Below are 21647 nucleotides of genomic sequence, written 5' to 3'. Positions count from 1 at the left end.
ATGCCCCTCCGCGCAGCCACCCGCCTCCAGCCCCGACCCACTTCCTCGGCAGACAGCCGCCCGGCCCCGCCGCAGCCTCCCGGCTTGCCACCCACCTCCAGAGCTGTCCACCAAACGCACCGACCTTCTCCTGCCCGCCCGACCCGTGCTCCTCCTCTGCCTCTCTACACATCCCCACTAGATGCCTGCGCCTCTTTGTCTAACCACTGCCCCGCTGCCTCATCCGTCCAGGCTCATGCGAGTAGACCCCTGCTCACATGCCCCATCCTACCTATCCGACCTTCACGCTCATCTGTTCCTACCTCTCCTTCCTCCTCTCTTCTGCGTGCTGCAGTCTCAGCTCAGGAGAAGGTGGCTTCTCGTAGGAAGCCAAAGGGCACCAGGGGGTTAAAGAATGTGGCAACTTCAGCTTCTAAACACACCTCCCATGCACAGGACAGGCACAGAAAGGGTAGGTCTTAAAAGAAAACCACCCTCAGAGGAGGAATTAAATAGGTAATGAATTAAAGATGTTTTCCTAAAGAACTCCCGTTTCATGCACCAAAGTAGCATTGCCCGGGCATCCCCTAAGGCCACAAAGGGTCCATCTACACCCTGCCTGTACAGGGGCAAGGGAACAAATGTGGACTTTTGGATTAATAGCTCTTTTCCATTTCAAACTGCTCTCTTCTATGGCTTATCTTCCTTTGGATTCACGCTGTGATGAAAACGTACTTTCCGTCCTCAGTTAGTGCGACCTTTTGTTGAGTAAACTGCTATTCCACATAGCTCGATCTGGCTATGAATAGGAGGTATATGAAGAATGAGAAGCGTGTGATACAGCTTTTGAAAGGCAGGATGTAAAATCAGATTATATTTTATCAATCTGTGCAGCAGATTTTCTAGGAGACTATTTTATAAACTGGAAGAATGCCACTATATTGCATTGTTTGAATGAAAAGCAAGCGGAACTGTAGCGTTTCCACATGATGCAGTCTGTGCAACCAAGAAAGTGTTCCTTCACAGGTTACCTGTAAATTCTGTGCTCAAACAAATTCAAATCACCGAAAGACACACCAAGCTTTAGGCTAGTTCTGTAGGGAATGATACAAAACTCACCTACCCTGAGGACAAACTGACGTATCAGTCAAGACTCTTTCAAAGCTTATATGAATTGTACATGAACTAAACAAGCTTTTTTTTTTTTTTTTGACTACTCTGTTCTGAGTCATGAATTTGAAATTATGTATAAATTGAGACAGCATGATTCTACTTTGGTTTCTGGGTAACTTGGTATCAGTGGGTCACCAGATCTCTCAGATGGAAATGAAAATGTTTCTGTAACAATACTGAGCCCGACAATAGCACCAGATTTTCTTCCAAACTCATGATTCAGAGCTGATTATCAGCTTATTTAGAAATAAAGTGAGATGAAAAACAACCTGGTAGCCACAGCCTCTCCCTCCTTATTAGGATTAAGTGTGTGTTGTAATGTTGTAGAGTCACTTACTGTGGCATTTTCTCTACACGTAACTCAAGATGACTAAAACTATACTGCAGGCTCCTGGGGCACATTCTGTTTCTGACCATGTGAACATTCATTTCTAACGCATTTTCCACATATAAAGGAGAAGAGAGAAAGAAAAGAGTCAAAATACCAGGGAAGATCAGTGGAGAGACGGAAATAGTTAAAGGAGAGAACTGCGCCTCAAGCAGGGCTTTGTTTTACCTGTGTGTTAGATATGCAGCCAAGTAGAACATCAGTTAGATTTGCATTGGCTAGAGGTCGAGTCCATTGACTTCAAGCCCTGAAGGCTAACTTCCCTCACAGTTAGCATGGGACCCATCCAGCGAGAACCCTGTAAGCTAGTTACCATTGGAATGTCTCAGCTGGAATCAGAGATAACAACCAGCCAAGCCAAGCCAGCTTAGCTCCAGCAAAGATGAGATCTCCCATCTCCTTCCCAGCAGTGTAACTGAGGTATCTAAGTCACTTTTTGCTCTGGAAAAGTATTCCCTAAATTACTATGGTCTCCATTTACTAAGGATTATACTCATCCTATGAGCACAAAAATAAAAGAAAATAAAGAAAGACCATTAATAATATGCTTAATGCACTGACAACACAGCAAACATTTCCTAGGAATGGGAGCTACCCACAGTTTCCATTTAGTTATACCACTGATGTTACTGCATGTTGGGTATCGCCCTTAGCTAACATGAACACAGCTATGGCAGTGAAGTAGATGTGTTTGGCATGCATGCTTATTTAAGAAACATAGATTATTCATCTTATTCTTAAATCATACCTTCTGTGATAGTGATGCTTACTGAAATTGGCACCTGGCACACATGCTCAGAACTGAGTTATCAGAAAGTGCTGATTTACTTCTCCCCTTGCCAATGCACAGGAGCTAAAGACCAGAAAATACGCTCTGAAAAGAGGAGCAATGGCTTTAGAGTAGTAGCAATCCTTGCATTAAAGTAGTAAAAAGCAATTCCTGATGTGCCTAGAAGGAAGACAGTCCTCCCCAGAATAAAATGATTCAGAAGAACAGCAGGCACTTGAAAATCAGTAAATGTTGAACAGGAAGGGTTGTTTCAGTGCTAACAGTCATAGCCAAAAAAAAAAAAAAAAAAAAAAAAAAAGGAACCATCATCTACATCCACTGCAGCGATGGCAGTCACATTAGGGAGCACACAGTTCCTGAGTTACAGCAACAATTGTAAAGTGGGGACACACACCAGTGACCAGCCATTGAGCTCAGGTCTATGCAATTACAGACACCTGCAGCTTTACCTGCTCCAAAATGCAGGAATCCTGGAAAAACAGTCAGGAACCCCAAAATACATTAAGTTTTCTCCTGTTTACAGGAGAATGAGCAGCAAATGTGGTTGCACATTAAAGTGTCCACCTATGAGATATGAACCATACAGCCCAAAACAGCTTCTGCCCTAGCTGAGAGCCTAAAATAAGCAAGAGGCCAAGTACAGGAATAATTATCAGCGTTCTGCAAAGCCAACGGTCAAAACTACTATTAGTGTACAAAAACGCTGTGTGAAAAGCTGACGGCACCAGACCCTGTTGTCTTCAAGTCATTGATACCATCAATACATTTATCTGCATACATCCTGGTCACAGGAACCAAACTACACTTAGTGTGCTGCCACTGCAGCATGTCTTTAAGTGTAGCTGCGTGACACTTGCACCATGGTACCCAGTGTGGTGTTATCCACCTGCTCAGCACCAAGAAACAACAAGGCACATGTCAACATGGATTAGATGGTCATGACAAGGATGTCATATCTTTCCACAAAGCCAGAGATGTTGGAGTGAAGGGCTATGCATCTGTATTTGTCCCCTGACCTCAACAGCCTCCTCATACTTCCTTTATTCCTGCATCAGCACAGCAGCTTCTACACCAGCTTCCCCTTACTGCAGGCAAATCTCAGCTAACCAGATGGCAGTAACACATGCAACCATTGGGGGTGGGGGGGAGGGAGAGGGGGAGAAAGAAAGAAAATTGGTCTCTGGGATCTGAAGATGACATAAACCATCTAACCTTCTCTCAACAGCACATAATTACTGTCATCCAGGATTCCACAGCTACGTTGTATTCTTTAGATGATGTCTTCAGATGATCTGAAAGCCAGAAGGGATGGCTACGAACTCACAGATGAAGCAAAGCAGAAAATTTAAGCCACTGGCTCCCAAAGCAGCAGGAATTATACTCTGATACAGTTGAACAAAGTCAAGCCCTACAGATCATATTTAATTTAATGCTTATTGTTTAAGAAAGCATCAGCCTTGATTTAAATACTCCAGGCAATGATGAACTAACCAATTTCTTTGGTGGTAGACTGAACATCAGTGATCTGGAATGAAGTCAAAAACTTTTTCACTATCTTAAGTCAGTCATTGGACAAGTAACCCATGAAAGCAACATAGCATTCTCCATCCAGCACGAAATGTGCTATTGCATCGTATGCCAACAGTAAGGAAGATGGAAATATACCTGGAAGAAAGCAGAGCAAGAACTGGACCTTCTGCTCAGGAGGCAAGATGGAGAGGCAGCGTTCGGATCAGAAACGGCACGGGCTATGTGCATTACACAAAGACCATTGCTCCCAAAGTGCAAGGTCTGTGACTGAAGAAAGAAAGGCACTTACAGAAGCAGACTGTCATGGGTTATAATAAAACACGAAGAGAGTGGAAATTAATTATTAGAAGTCCTTGGGCCAATACTTGCTCGCCTAATTCCAGTGGCCCCTATCCAGCAGTTCACACGAGTCAGACAGTTGAGACACAAGCCAGATTCTGCTGCCAATCCTGCTGTTCCCTTCAGGGCTGGGGGTGGGATTTTGCTTGCAGGAGAAGATGCTCTTATGTATCCTTTCTCCTGAATCTATTTTCCTCCTTCCTCAGTTTTGTTCCTTTTCTATGTGGCTGGGATATTTATCGCTGCTATTCGAGAGGCCATCAGAAGTGGGGCATCTGCTCCATTTGAAACTCACAGCCAAGAGCTCATTTTCATCAACAGTTTTGCACAATGGAAATTCTAAGACATTTTGATTCAGAAGCATAGAGATCATGGAAAGTTTTTACTATTATTTAAAGAGTTTGATTCATTATTATAATTATAAAATACTATCATTACAATCTAGAATAAAAGATACAAGTCAGAAGAAATAAACAGAAAGTGGAAACAAACCACAAAAAAAAAATTAAATAACCTGTTTTAGTTTTGAATTATTTCAGAAATCTTCTATCAATAGTTTTACCAAAATTGAAATATTTGATGTGAATCTGTAAATTATGGAGGAGTGGGATAGCCTGAAGGAAAACCTCCATAAAATTTTTAGATGTTCTCTATTATGCATTATGCAATCGATTTGTCTTGACCTAATCTCAAAGATGGGTGTTTGAAGAGATTTTTTTTTTTTTTTACCCTCTCATTTTAGCACTTTTGAACTCATCTATGTGGCCATCTCAGGTGAGAAAGGCAGCTGAGCTACTCCTGCTGAGCTACTTACCACTTGTGGATGCTCTGCTACTGCACCTATATTAGACACCTGAAAGCTAACTCATTTATCTCTTCACAGCAATGGAGCTGCAAATGTCCACTATAGAAGGCTGATGCATTTTGTATTTAAGTCACACTTCCAGGAAAATCCCTCTTTTATATTGGAGGGTGGAGACTTGAAACTACATGAAAAGCAATTTTGCCTGCGGGCATTTTTAGTAGGCTGCAACCTTCAATTAACATAATACACGCTAATCAAGTTAGTGATTGCGATGTTTTACATATACACGTGGGAAAAAAATAAGGCAGATAAAAATAAAAATCTCTCAAATATGCCAGTAAAATGGAAAATCTCTATACTACCCATCCTTTAGAAGGTCTGACAGAAGACTCTGCTGTCCCAGCCACTCAGCGGAGCTATAAATCTCCATCCACACAATTAATCAAAGCAATCTGAAGATTATTGATAAAAATTATCAGCTCTCTCTCTCTAGGGTACTTGATCTGAACATTAGAAGCCACAATCTATGAGAACTTGTTCATTTATCGCATGTATTCTCAAAATTTTAGTAATATTTCCCAAACATAAAGCTCCATCTAGAATACGGAGCAAATCCATCAAGAGGGCTAAGGTGCTCCAAGTGAGATAAAGTATAATTTCGGCTTTTACATCAAGTATGCAAACCCCTGAAAACGTCTGCTGAAACACTCACCAGCTGCAGAGTCAAAGCGCAGCCAACAACTGCCTTTGCAGCCTCCAGCTCCTCTTCCCCTCCCTCCCCGCCCCAGTCCGGCCCCTGTGCATGACCAAAAGCAGCTCAGCTTTCCCAGGGCTAAGCAGCCTGGTGCCAAACAAACCTCTGGGATCGCCAGGGACACACGAGGCAGGCCTTGCTCCACCCGTCCCCTCCCCGACTGTCCCAGTGCCGTGATCCAAACACGTTCAACTTGTCTTTGAGCAAATGAAACACTACGGAAACGCAAAACTCAGGTGAGTATCGTTAAAGACACAACAACAGATACAACTACTAAAAGGGAAGAGACAAAAGCACATGAAAACTAGAATCTGGGAGCATGCAATTATCAAGACTAATGATCAGGGGAATGCACGAGTGTCAGAATATAATGACTAGCCTATTAGGAAATATTTCAGAGGTGTGGACATAGAAACTAAGGAGTCATTTTTAATTGAGTACAGTGAAGCCCATGAACAAATACGATACCCATTTTCAAGTTTGCTGCAGTGAGTCCCTCAATCTTATTATCGGTTTACTGTTCAAATTTTTCCCCGATATCAAGTGCTGATGTCTGTGGAGTTCAGCAAAGCCAGGAGATGCTACGCTTTTTGACCTCTACGCCTCCTTATTAGTTACACAAACTGCTTCTCACAGAAGATGAAATAAATGCCTATTCTTGAGAGGCTTTTGACAAACAACAAGGCTTTGAAATACAGGCATCGACTACCATAAAACAAAGAGCTTTTAACTCAGTCCACCTTTCATTCAGGTAATTTTACATATTAAGATACAGTCCCGCTATGCGATCGCCAAGAGAATTACCCTTGTGATTGTTCTCCTTCACCGCAGGAGAAAAGGCAGCCTGTAAGCCATGCCCCACATCTCGGGAAGGGAAATACCTCCGTCAACGCTCTCCTTTGTGCGACATCTATCCCGGTAGGTTAGCAATTACTCTCCAAAATGGCCTATCCAACTCAGTGGACTGCTCATGTAAGCAAATGCTACCCCATATCAAGTAATTGCACCACAAAATCACCCCTTAAAATAAGGCACTTCTAAGTATAAAAGAGAAAATCAGAATTCGTACATTAATATCCACGGCAACGTACAGCCTTTAGCACTTCACTCCCCCAAGCTTAACCACATCACCGGGACATCAGAACAACAATTACTTAGCTGAATGCCTTTAGAACTAAAAAGAAAATAAAAGGCCATTCAAAAGAATACAAATAACAGTAATAATAATAATGCTTGGCTAGTTCTTCCATAGCTCTTTTCATCACTAGATTTAATAATGCTTTATAACAGGAATTGGCCTTTTTACACTGCACTTACAGAGAAGAGAGCAGAAGTAGGATTGTTCCAGTATTTTACCCAATACCTATTTAACAGAAAGCATATGAACAGCTGCAGGCACAAGGACTGGACCCATGGATCCCAGAACCCACAGTTTCCTCCTTCTTCATCAAGATACCCCTTTCCCATGAAGCCAGGGGATATTCTTGGATCTTCTCAAAGAGGAAAGAAACTTCATCCCCCGCAGATAACCCATAATTGAATTGAAAGTGCTTTAATCAGAACACCACAAGTTATTTTAATACCCAGAGCACACACCTCAGTTCCCACAAACCTTGCCACTCCCCTGCCTTTCCTTCTTTTCGCAGCCAGACAGAAGCTCAGGCCCTAGGGCTCAGGCTCTTCCTAGTAGCTGTCCCTCCAGCCTGTTCTAAAGGATCAGCAGCTCCTCTTCTCGGGCAGCAGCAGAAACAGCCACATTTGCCCCCCAAATCTCAGCAGAAGGGATGCCTCTGAGCAAAAGGAGGTTACAAGCAACTTCCCCTCTCCTCACAGCCTTGTCGTTAGCAAGACAGCAGTGCCAACACCTGCGTGGAGGTGCACCCTCTAAGCATGCTCCCCGAGCACCTGCTCCTATATCCCCTGGGGCCAGACCGCCCCAAGGGAGCCTGCTTTCTGATAAAACACTGATTTCAATCAAGCCACATGGGACTGTCAACACTAAGGGACTTCAGCATCTGCCTAGGCACTTGACTTCCCATACCTAACCTGAGGGCCTCTAGTGTTTAAACACCTTAGGCTTATGCAGCATCTGAGCATGAGGTTTTGAGGATCACAGTTTTGGACTTCAGTTCCACTTCATTGCCATTTTGTTCTGGTAATTTATTTTGGGGGAAGGGCCAAAGTCTCTATCAGTCACCAAGCAATCTCAGCACAGAAGGGTAAGGGATTGAGTACAGTCCTGATGCAATGTCTCTGTGTGGATGTATAGCTGGCAGAGTTTCCTTAGAAGACACTTTGCTATTAGTTATGCAGTATAAAAGTTTATCTTTACTGGCAGCTCCACCCTACTAGACCTAATTTCAGCACTTTAGCTTCCATGATTTACATGAGATCAGAGCTTCAAACTGAACAAACAGAGCTTTATCTCTTCTCCTTTCACAGAAGGGCTGGCAAGTACCGTTGCATACTGAAGAGATAAAGCTTTTCTGATATAAGAAAAGGTTAAGGTACATAGTACAGCTACAATTAGTAGAAAAAATATCTCATTAACCATTCACAAATTTTGGACAAAATTTACCAACGTACTGTGGTTATCTGCTCTGCTGTATTGCTTAAAGTAGCAGTGAACACTCAGTGCCAACAACCTGCTCCCACCAAGTTGCAGCTGTTCTGTATTGTAAAGTACGCCCAGGGATACGCACCTCAAAATAGAAGAGATTTAATTTTGTTCATAATACTTTAAGTTTTGCACTGTGAATTTCTTTCTAAGAACATGAATTTTGGGTGCTTTCTGTACCTAATTTTAATGTTCAAGTGAAAAAAGTATTCTGAAGTCATGCTTTTCCATTCTAGCTGTGGGGCAATTACCCACAACTTCTGACGGCAGCAATCCAGCAATTTACTGATCACAAAGTTCCGGCAACTTTTCTTTAGCCATGCGTTTGTTTGCATAATCTCAGTCTGGCAATCCTGTAATCTCCCACATTCCTCATTTCAAATCTCTCTTTGTTTGGCAGGCAGACCTGCCAAAAAAAGTTTGCACACGGTGCAGGAATGCAAAGTAAGAAACTGAGCTGACATCCTCTCCGCGTGATGAAGCAAGACACATGAACCTGTGCGTATGCACTGCTGAGAATATAGCAACAGTGACCCTTGAAAAAGGGGATTGAGTAGCCCAGGAAAGTTAACATATACTCTATGATTGATAGGAAATGTTAATCAACAGAAGCCTGTCTGGAAGAGCCACTCCAATTTGTGGTGAAAATCTAGTTGCTTTTAAGATGCTCACTTACTTATTGCTGAAGGCATGGTTTATGTCTGGATTTTTATTAAAAAAAAAGAAAAAAAAAAGCAGTTGTAAAAGCTGAATTACAGAACCAGGTTTGCTCTCTGTGATGGGAAAGTCTCCAGAACGGCTCCACGCAACATAGAGCAAATGAAACTGCTTTTAGCACCACGTAAAAAGGCTGTACAAATCCATTGCAGAGTCATGGTAGCCAGCAAGAAGTTAATATTAGTAATAAGCCCCCGAAGTTTACAAAATGGCTACTTCAAGCCAAGAAATTGGCACAGAGATTGTATTTGTTCACATATTAAAATAAATGCTTTGCAGACATGCCTCTCACACCAGCGTAAGTAGGCTTATTTGTCATATAGCAGCCTAAAGTAGGTAGTTAAAGTATATTTTCAAGCTATCAAAAGGAGAAGACTTGGCTTGATTAAAGAATCTAATCATGTAGTATTATAATATATAATATGTAATTATATAATATGATTAGACTTTTTAATCAAGACAGGCTTCCTTTGAGAATCATGTAATATGATTTTCCAATAGCACAGTGCAGTGCCAGGAGTCCTGGGAAATGTCCTGGGAAACTTCCTTCAATAATTCCATCCCAAGCACATCTGATGTGGTGCAAGATGTAACACAAACACTCCAGCACCTTTTTCTTAATAGTTTGTGTAATATGAGCATCTTGTGGCTGTACGAAAGCAGAACTGCGCTTAGCACACTTTGTGCCTGTTAATATAGGACACTGCAATAACGCCTGGGATTTCCAGTGTCCTGAAACATGATGCCCTGAATCATGGTGTCATACACTGGATGATGAATACTGAATGACTTACATCTATTTAGATGTATTCTTTCCAGCTATGCTTGTTACCGTATCAGCAAACATTCACTTTTGGTAAAATATGCCAGTCTTGGTTGTACAAGATTCTGTGTAGAGGAGACACTCCTTTAAATTAGAGCATTGCTAGGTACAGAAAAAATTGTTTCTCATTTGGAGTAAAGGGGTTTTTTTTTGTTGTTGTTGTTGATGTTTTCATTTGTTCACTCAGAAATGAGTCTTGATACTGGAATATAGTTCCAGAAAGAAGGAATTGTTCAGCACATAGTTTGATCACTTCTATTCCGATATATATGTCTATGGAAATAGAACAAGTAGTTACCTGAATCTTCCGTGGGTATAAATCGTGGTTGCTTTCTTTACTGGGCTACTGGAGAAGGGCCCAGGTATATGCCTAGTGCTAAGATGACACCAAAACCAAACTAAACACTGGTATTAGAAGAAGAGGCAACACACAAACATAAATTCAACACTAGTCAAATAGATTTTTGCATCTGTTAACCTCCAGAAGATTGAGAGGAGGTTCATGGTGCTGCAAAAGAAACATTTTCCCATCTAAGATTAGAACTACTTATGGTATCAGTTTAATCAGCAACACTGGTACATTTATGGTGATTATTTTTTAATAAATTAGACCTTTCAGGGTTCACTGGCTCACTGAACAATTAACATGCTTTCTCCACGGATATGCACCAGCCAAGATGAAGTGGATGTGGATTACTGTAAGGAAACTGAAGCCTAGTGAAGAGTCCGATCTGTGACACTTGCATGGAGCTTTGCTTCTAAGCTGCCAGGTCGGGTCCTTCTTTATCTGCCCAAATCAAGGCCAGATGGCACATCCAATAGCTTGAATATTTCAACCATAATATTTACAACACAGGCACTTTTTTCAGTCCTTTCACTTAGAAAGATAAAGATTGCAAACACAAGAATGCAATTACCACGTGGCACTCTGAACAAAGTCAGGTATTTCACAGGCACACTAAGGTCATAAGCAATAAAATAGACTGCAAATGGCTAATTTTGTGTCTTTGTTGAAAGATATTTTGGATGTTAACAAACTTGGCATTTGGATCTTACTCTTTACTAAAAGAAGATATGAAGCACTCTTACAACAGGCTCAGGAAAAAAATGTGAGCATTTCTATAAAGACTTATTAGAATGGATGATCTGGAAGTGTTAATCCAAATCAGTGTCTTTAGCTGGAAGGGTTGTTGTGGTGATCAGAAGAACCTAAAGCAGAAGTCTGGAGAAGGCAGATCAGCATCATGCAGTTAGTATTCTGCAGAAGGTAATATCACTCCATTCCTATCTCAGAATGATCAAACCTCATTTTAACCAGTTAGGTTTTCCCTCTGCTGCTCTGTTTCACACCCTAACATCTCTGAAGATCAATCATACTTTATGACAACTGTTCTTAGGCTTAATTTGCTTTTTTTTCTTTTTTCTTTGATATCCCATTACACTTTTCCTCCCTTCTTCCCTCTTGCTTTTAGTCTATAGCTTTCATTTCCCTTTTAAGGTCCTTGATTTTCCTAAGGTAAATAGACCAAACTCTTTTAGTCGCATCTCAGTTTCTCTGATCATTCTGGCATCCCTTCTCTGCACCTCTCCCTGTCTAAATTAAGCTTCTTTGAACACGAGTAACCACAGGCAGAGACAAAGAGAGAAGAGGAAGAGGATACAACCTTCCAAGATAATCTGTGCAACATGTTTGCCCAAAAGCCCAAACAGAAGAGGGACATTCTGCAGCCATTTGAAAAGCCGTTGATCCTAGCAGGGTGATAAAGCAGAGCCAGTAAGTCTAAAGTCTTTATCACTTTAATACATTTATGTTTTAAGGTGAATCTCTAGCTAATGTTTAAAGGTAGTTTCCCAGTTGAGACAAAACAAGCTAAACTATATTTGCCAAGATCAAGTCACTCTAGTCCGTTTTATAATGACTGGAGTGTCTGTGAAGAAGTCACTGAAGATGGGAGATGTGTTTTTGTTAAATAGCAAATGCATTAGAAATGAATTTCAAAATGACTAAAATGTTCTTAAATTCAGCAAAGAGTTTAAGAATTTCAAAAAACGGGGGAAATGTTAAAATATTTAAGCTTCTTTGATGTTCCAAAAATAAAAATGTTTGGTTTTTCTTTCCAAAACATATTTTTATTTTGTTGTAATCGTTTATCTCTCTCTTTCAACTTAACCTGAATATTTGTATTAATTCAGCCACAGAACTTAGAACTGTATTATTTAGAACTGCATAAAAAATTAGGTTGGAAGCTAGAAGTGTTGGAACTCTAACCTCCTGCTTATGAAGACTTTGTATCTTTTAATAGGAAGCAGAGAAGGATAAAACAACATTATGATAATTTTGCATGAAATGTTGTTTTCCTGTTTGACTTTCTACATTTCTAAGATGGCATATGAAGGAGGAAAAAAACATCAAATTTCAGTATTATGAGAGACAGGAGACTTGTAGAACTATCAAGATGGTTCCAGAAAGAGGTAAATGCCCTGAAAATATGTACAAGTCATCCCACTAACTCTTCTGCATCAAACTCAGAGTCACCTTATCTGATGTAAAATGGTAAATAACATTTTCCTCGTAAAGCTGTTAGTCCTTTTTGTTTTCAAGATCAAGGAAGACAGCATGGATCTCCTTCCCAGACTTTACCCCATTCACCATCTGAAAGATCGTTCAGCAAGGAAGGAACTCAAACATACCTCATGCAATTTGTACTCCTCAAAAGAGACAAGGACTTTTGCTAACCAGTGTGAGATCTCCTTTACGAGAAGCAGTCCTCCAACAGAGTGAGTGTTGTGATGGGCACCCTGCATTTCGGTTCATCTAACCATCTCATCAGAGTCTAAACTATGCTAAAACTCAGAGAGAAAGCCTAAACTCTGGTGAGAGAGCCTTCATGTCCTATAGTGGTGTAACCTGTCCTCCTTTTTACCTACTGGAACGTGTCTCCGAGGCACTAGCGGTGGAAGCTGTAAGTAGTATATAGGTTATCCTCTCGTACCTGTGAAACACAAATTTCTGCTGGACTAATATCAGGAAAATAAAAGTTATTTTTCTTCTGAGGAAAAAAAAGTGCTTTATCACACCCTCTTTTATTCTGCTGAGATGGCATTGGAAACTAGGGATTTGACAGAGCCATGAAAAGAAGAAATAGCAGCAAGTATTGGCTTCAGGGTCACTTCTGTCTGTATCACGTGCCTAGATGATGCAGTAGACACACCACATACACAACCATCTTGTGATGAGGCTATGAAAGCCCAATTAACAATAAGGCTTGACGATGTCATCCAAACCCTGCAGCTGTCCCTCTACAACTATATGTCCACGAGTCAATCTGCTGTTTTCTCTCGGCCTTTTTTTTTTTGTTGGATTTAATTATATTTGAAAGCTCTTTTGTGAGATTACAATATAAAATGTCTCACTTTTATTGATATCTGCCACCCTCTGTCTAACATTCGCTAACACTGTTGCCTAACAATAGTGTGTTGGCTATTTCCTTTTCCCTCTTCAGCCTATTCCTTCTGTATCTGCTCCTGTTTCTTCCAGCTTAGATTTACTAATACGTAACCCAGACATCGTTTAAACAACATACACAACACCTAAGCCGTATACAATCATGACAGAAATTCCAATTTCATTGCAGGATGGTGAGAAAGAGCCAAAGTTCAATCTTAATTGTGAAAGAAGGATAACAAGTGTAACTTGTTTGTTTGGCTATCACTATCTCCATTCCTCACCCCTCTAAAGAGATGCCAAGCTTAGCTTGTATGCAGTGCTGAGATGAGCATGAGCTTTGGAGCCTAGGTCACTCGTATTGGCTAAAGCCACCCAGATGACCTCCGAGCCATATGGATAAGTACCTACTTCTTTCTTTTCTGGATACTTTTCTCCTTGTCTTCTTTTGCGCCACCAGCTCTGGACTTCTCCCCAACCTTTACAACACAGATTCCACTTTATATAAAAACTGACTATGCCCATTTCTTCTTGTTGTCTAGTATGTGCATGTGATCCCCACACTGACAAGGGGGGAATGTGGTTCATGCAAATTACTCATTGTAACCCACATCAATACCACCTTTGTGCACAGGCCATAGGAGCCACCTCACTTCTCGACACAGCACCCTTCACATGTGCCTCCATCTTACGTTTTCATCTTTATATTGCAAACTTAATGATAATAGTTACGATTTTGCAGCTGCTTTTTGCCCAAATGTTTTGGTTTTTCAAGGAGATGATACAACCCCTAGGATGGTCACAGTGCAAGCACAGTTCTCCAGAGACAGCAGATTCCCTCCTCAACTGCCACATCCTTCTACCAGCTTACACCTAACATAGGTCAGTTCTTACATAGCGACACTCACTTCTGGCAGGGTCCTTCCTGGCCAGGGCTGGCACTAGATTTATGAGGGTGCACACATATCTCAGCAGTCACCTCCAGAGAGCAAAAGTGGTTGGGTGCTTTCTTTTGGGCAAGCAGAATGTCCTCACCAGTGGTTGCTAGGAGCTGGCAATGTGACTCATAGATCTCCAGGCATTGACGGGCCTGTGACAACTATTTTCTATAGAGGGATTGTTTTTGTGCTCACTGTTGATGAAGAAACAACTCCTTGTTAATAGTAGTGAACTCATCAGGCTGATTGTCCTGATGGTGGGGCCCATCCACCTCACTGAGCAAGCTTTCAAACCGCAGTGATGACTTGAGACCATCTTTTCTGGATGCCTGACTTGAGACACCTTGCAAGAGTGCGTGCTAAGCATGCCATCTGCAGCCAAGCACCTGCACAGGGGCGGCTGCTCAGTGTTGGAAACGACGGCTCTTTACTCTAGAGAATGTCTTTTTCACAGTTATTTGGGAATAGGACTGTTCATTATAGAGCAACACTCCGGTGATCAGAACAAAGTCCCATGTGTACATTTCTGTTGCAGCTATGAAAGCAAGTCAGTCTCTGGACAAAAAGCCACTACAGCCTAAAAATTATTTGCAGCAAACTGTAACAGAACACCTCTTTCTGCGTTTTTTTATTCTTCCTGTCCCCCTTCAGCTCTTTTGATGGTAAAACACTAGGATACAATCAGAGGGAGAGTCTCACTCGGCAAAGAAAGCCTTCTTTGCTTTGAATAAGCTTTTTTCCTCTCTCTTTTTAGGGAAAAGATAGGAGTCATATAGCAGTGTACTGAAAGCTGGCCTAACTGTCAAAGGGCATTTATCTATACAAGAATATCCTCTATTACAAGGTTTTGTAAGAGAATGTGATCGTGACCATTTAACCCTTGTATTTGTTCAAAATCAGAAAATATCCAAAGATTCTTTATCTTAATATTTTATTTCCCATGCAATTAATTGCTGCTCTGTAAGACCTATTCCTTGGCTCAAACAACCTCAAATAAGTTACTATTTCTGTTTCTAGTATGTTTTCTATGGCTTAGTCCTATTTAGTGCAGAAAGGAAACACCAGACTTGTTCTGATTCTTTGCTAAAGCACACCATCATCTGTCAGCAGTAATGCCTAACAGACATTACGGCCAATCTCCTTTTTTATTCAGAGATACATTCAGATCAAGAGATTTAAGTGTGAGCGAAGAGAGTGGAAGGCCATGGGAGGAATTGAGTTCCAAAAGCTCCCTTAGAAGTCCTTCGGTTCCTCAAAGGGGATGTGATTGAGTCCTCTAGGCAGTCCCCAGAGCCTGGCTGAGGTGACATTTAATTATCTACATTTTCAGAGAGCCTACCAAATAGGCTTTGCCAATCGCTTAAAAGTGATTAAACCTTTCTGTCAAGCTCAGCCCAATCTTTTAGGATGCTAACTAGAAGGCTAAAGTTTCTTCCCAGTTTTTCCAGATAATGGTATTCCTGACCTTGCCAGCAAGTCCTGGACAAAGGAAAACTTAAGCGTTTGCACCTTGCAAGCCTTGTTAGAAATGACAACTTTGCCGTGCTAACCAGAGTTATTTATTCTCGCTGAGCAGCCTGCATGACGAGAGCGATTCCCCGGAGGTGTTAAACACATGCAAAACACCGCCTGCTGCCTCACCACCTTCCCACCTTCGTGCTTCCCTCGCTCATGCATCCGGAAAGCCGCACATCACGCTTTTAGCACATGGCAGTTGGAAACGCAGGAGACTTTAATGCCTGTCGCCAAGCTGTGAGAGCAGGCAACTCCCAGATACTATCAATTGTTTGACTGTGTTTTTGTTTGCTCGCTGAATCGTTTCAAAGGTGTGAGATATATTTTTTAGACTTTCCTGAAAGTGACTTGGCCTGGGACTGAGGAAGGTAATTTATTTACATACAAGTGGTTTGAGTTTAGACACAAAGATAACCCCCGATAACCTTTCCTTCTCTGTTTTACCCAAAAGGAGTTTACTGAAAGCCTTTATCAAGTCACCTCCTCCCACATATTTGAGAGCAGGAAGACTCCAGAAACGGATTAGCCTGTAGTTCCACCTGGAGAAGTCACAGAGTAAAGGCCAATTAGCAGAAGTTCAAGAAAATAGGTAACATGGTCCTAGCCCAGGAGGAGGGGATATCAGACAAACAGAGCCTTGCAAAACACACACGCCGCAGTGGCACCGGCCCAGCCTCTGGAGCAGAAAGTTAAAAGCAAGGTTGGATCCTCCACTGCAAGGACAGGAAATTCCCAAATGCCATCAGAAAGATGCTGTTTTGCCACATGCAGAATTTTACTGTATGTTTCTGTTGCTTAACGGCAACTTGGTGTACCAGCTAAAGCACTAAGTGGGACTTGGAGAGAGACAGCTTTGTCCTAACGTTTGGCACCAAAAACCCCTTTCCTAGGTCAAAGAAAGCCCTGGAGACGCTGGCTTCCTACCGCAGGGCTAATAGAGACGCTGAGGTTTAATATGTTTTGGGTTCACCCGCTCAAGTTTTCCCTTTGCCTTTTTGCAGTCATGGTCATGGTTCACTGGTCATGTCTTACATTGAATCATTTTATGCTTTATTATAATAACAATGGATTTTAAAAAGCTGTAGCAGCAAACTCAAGGCTATTTTTATTTGATTATCTCCCATGGCAAGCTGATCTGGGCATCTGCTTCCAATCTGTAGGATGTCTTAAATTAGCACTCTCCGAGCTTCATCTGTCATATTAATTAATACTTCTACCAGTCTAGGAGTATGGAGCTAGTGTAGTTAGTCTGCATCTCATTTGATTTGATTTTTTTTTCTTAGCTGCCTTTTCTTATGGCTATTTCTTTCTGATGCCCAACAGAATTTTCTTAGTACTCAGTTTCAGCTACTGCGCTGAATATTAAGATTAATATTAATAAATATTAACACCTATTCAAAGTTATAAAGCCCCATAGCCCCTTATTCAACAGCAATCACCTGTTTTGATGGGTATCTTTCTCAATAACAATACTCATTGCATGAAGAACAGTGTTGTAACAGCAACGATGACCACAGAGGACTGTTATTTTGTCCCATTTAGAAACTTAAGCTCAGCATGGCTTCATGAGCTTAGTCCTGGGTGAGCTTAGCCCCAGGTGAGATCCACCCGGGTGTATTTATCCCTTTATCACAGGCTTGCTTCTCCTTCTCCGTAGCCTAGTTGTAATCACTGTTTGCTCCATTTTTCTTCAAAAACAGGCAGAACAAATCACATCTAAAATTGGATCGAATAGAGACTACAGCGTTGAGAATTGGGTTCAGCTTTTTTTGTATAATTGGAAGCACATACCAGCACTCTGAGTCTAAGAGCATGACTCAAATGCAGTCATTTTTCAGTTTGGATTCTGCTCAAGAGAATCTGGGCAGAAAATTTAACATCATAAATAAAATTTTGACAACATTGTGGACATCTGTAACAACTTGATTATCTTTCTACAGCTCTCTCTTTCAAACCCTACACAGCAATATATTCTTGCAATAAGTCCCAACTGCCTGAAGTAAAATGCCTCCAGAGTCAACAGGAGCATGCTGAAAGATGTGGGAGAAACAGCATTATTTCCCCTCCAAACAGCATCTGACTGGTGTTTTATGAAATTTCAAGATATAAATGTATCAAATTCACTAACTTTCCGCTGTCTTAGGAAGTCCTGTGTATATATGTATGCAAACCACACACACAGAGTATGATACCCTGTTGACTTGCTTATGGTAGGACTTAACCTACTGTTGATGTCTGTACTTCTTTCAGCTTCCTTTTCTTCAGAAAAGAGGAAGCTCATGTGTTGATTAACACAAGCAATTCTGTCCTAGGGCTGCAAAGAAATCTCTCTTTGCACTCCCTCCAACAGCCTCCTCTTCCAGCCCAGCGCTGCCCCAAAAAACCTGCAATCTCTTTCATAAGTGGAAGCAGCAGGGTTCAACGATTTTCACATTCATTTTGGCCCACTTCTCTTCCTGCCATTGCTGTGGCCTAGTCTGGCCCAAGGATATGGCATAACTAAAATCTGCTTCTTTTTGCAAGTAATTTGCTTATGATACTAGCTTAACCACAACCGCTAGAGAAAGACTGTGTATCAGGATGCGTCCAAAATAATACTGAATGCAAGCGATCCTGGAAGTCAAATGTTTTGGAATATAGACATTGCTGGAGCTACAGTTTCTCATTTACAATCTGCCTGAACTTTTCTGTTTGGATACCTTGACAGGGAGTGCACAGGAAGTGGATTGGACCACCGCTCCTAGGGCATGCTGAGAGGTTGGCACCTAACAATTTGTCTTGTCCATGGAGTCCCTAGCCCTTTATAGCATATATACATAGATAGCAACTACAGAAACATCTTCCAAACACAGAGCACACAGCCATAGCTCTGATCCCTAGAAGGAAGATGGCCCATATGGTGATGCCCAGCTGAGGAGCAAGAACCTTCAGAGACTGAATCATCATGTCCCAAAGTGCCTGAATAGGAATAACATGTTATGTACCGGATTTACATGCTGAAATGAGAGATCCAGGTCATGTATTCCTTGCTGAACCAAACAGAAGGCTCATTTATTACATTCATATATGCAGGAAATAAAAAAATGTGCACAGCAGACAGAGTCTGAGAGTGGAAAGATTTAGCAGAGATGCCCAGGAGCCAGAGCTAGCTATATGTGCTCATCCCAGCCACCACCACTGGGAGAAGCATACCACGTCTCATGACCTTGACCAGTTGGACTCCGAAAAATGCAGTAAGATCTCTTAGCATTTCACAGAAAACAAGCCTCGTACACAGTCTCTTAAATTTAAAGTTCAAACCTCATACAGCATATCCATCTATGTACTTAGTGGGCCAACCGTTTTGGGGGAAAAAAAAGAAAAGGTGCTCAAAGTGACTAAGCCCAGGACTGAAGCCCCATTAACTTGTGTGGGCTGCCAAATGCACTGAGACAGTCCTGGCTCCCAAGAGATTACTGGGCATAGTGATTAAAGACACACAGATGCTGGGAAACAGAGCTGCACAGAAAAACTGATCTGAGGCAAAGCAGACCCTCAGCCAGAGTGGTGGTTCAAGTAGGAGACAGAGGAATGAAATCCAGGGGAAAGAGTTGTTTAAAGTTTGAAAAGGAAAGAACTGTACAACTGCTGAAGTGCCCTACTTCCAGCTCTGCTGCCTTCTTGAAGTACCAATAAAATATACTTTTCATTCCAAAAAAGGACACCCTGAACTTCTCAGAAGAAAGCTTATTCTCACAGCCCAATTACCATCGAACGAATGCAAGGACTTTGAATGAACATACATGTTTTGGGGTGTCTATTTCCTATTTTTTTTAAATACTGATGCATTTATAATACACAATAATTCTCTTTTTTCTGACACCTCTTCAGTGACACCACAGTTGATAAGACAAAAGGAATTTTTGTAAAGGACAAAATTTCTTCATGACTGTGATACTACAGAAACATGGACAGCAGGAGCAGATTCACCAGAGAGGCTGAACATAAAGAAGCTGAAGGACCATCTGGCACTGCTTGGTGTCACTTCACACAGGAGCAGTGCCTGTTCTTGCACGTTCATTATCATCACTACAGCATCCAGGTCAGGCTTGGTATGAGTCTCAATCTTGCCTTACTAAATGTAGAAACATCAGTTATAGGAGTTTGTTTGCTCTTCTAGTTCCAGTTCTGCTTCTTGCACTGATTTTTGTTTGTACTGTAGGTAAGTAGGAGTGAAAACATTAAATGAACTCAAGTGGTGATGTCAACGCAATACAATGGAAGACAGTTTGTTTAAGGTACTGCAGAACGATAGGCGATCATACACGGGCCATTGGGAGCAGAATGCGAATACAAACAGAAGAAACATTTTACATAACCTGCTAACTACAGCATTCTGAATCAGGAAGCTTTCATTGCTGTCAAGTTTAGTTAGTCACTATGCTCACTCATAACTAGAACCCTCCCAGATCTTATTCTGAAGGATTCTCAAGATATCGGCTTTCTGACTGGGACAACCTCTGACTGCAACATCATCAGAAATAAACCTCCAAGACAGAAGTTCTTGACCATACAGTGAGGTACCCGGATGTCAGCCCCATTAGCCATATACAATTCAGTATAGACCTGAGATCTAAAGAGGCATCTGATCTGCCTTCTCGATATATCTTGACTTCTTTCCTCCTCTAGTGGCTGATCTCCCCTAGGCTTGAACAGCTGTGTTGTATCCCAAAGTTCTCCCAGCTGGGCTTTTGTAATCCTAACTTTTAGCTATTTATAGCAATTTTTAATATTATTTTTGGCAATAAGGAAAGTAAGTCCATATTATTATTGTGCTTTTCTTTTATAACAGCTCTCTTAAAGCAAATAAATGACTCACAAAAGCTTTAGACTGGATTTTATGGTTAGATTTTGTTGTTATTAGTTCCCCAGGGAGAATAGTCTCTGTTCTTTCAGAGATATTAGGAACATTTAGCAGTTTCTGGAGAGACACTGGGATAGTGCTGGGAGCCCAGATGCTGGTTTTGTGATCAAAGCATTGAACCCAGGCCTACGTGCACTGTATTTTGCAGAGTGACCCCTCAAAATCCTCCTGCAGACATCTGGCAGCTAAGTGGTACAGCTAACTGTCTGTATCCCTTTCTGTGCTCTAGAGGTTACTGCCCAACTTGCAAACTGTAGGTCTGCAGGTACTATATCCCTTTCAAGATAAAAAAACATCTCAGACCTACTTATACCAGCAAACAGTTTTATTTACTGTGATTCCAGAGGAAGTCTGTAATTTCAGTGTTTTTACGGTACCGGTAAAATCTAGGAAAAGTCCATCTATGTTCCACATTTCCAGTGTTTATACTGCTCTATCTACTCACCCAGCATGGCCACAAATCCTAGCCCGGATCCTTCTTTAGTGGAAGTCATCTCAGAAAGAAATGGACGGCCTCAACGCACCTAAGGTGAGGGCAGGCAGCGATTCCAGCGGGAAGGAGCCATGCCTCCACCCGTGGGCCCGCGAGGAGAAAGGAGTTTCAGGTGAAAACACATGTCCACAGCCACTGAGAACTCCCCCTTAAATGGGATCTAAGCACAGAACTTCAGAGATGACACAGGAAAGACAGCCTGAAACGTCTAAGGTAATACACAGAGATTGACATATCACATTAAGGGTTCTGGAAAACTTAATGGGAAAATTCCAGCATTGTCAACCTCATGGGTGACATGTTCAACCAGTTAACGTGCCTCGTAATTCATAGGTACAGCTTCATTTTATAAAGATCTTCATAAAGCAAAACTATTTGTAAGACAGGTGAAAGCTCTTGAGACTAAAGATTTAGTCAAGCTTTAAAATCACATGATTT

The sequence above is a fragment of the Rhea pennata genome, chromosome 11, assembly GCF_028389875.1.
Source record: "Rhea pennata isolate bPtePen1 chromosome 11, bPtePen1.pri, whole genome shotgun sequence".
Taxonomy (NCBI): domain Eukaryota; kingdom Metazoa; phylum Chordata; class Aves; order Rheiformes; family Rheidae; genus Rhea; species Rhea pennata.
The sequence above is the reverse complement of the archived record's forward strand: the minus strand, read 5'-3'. Positions refer to the sequence as shown.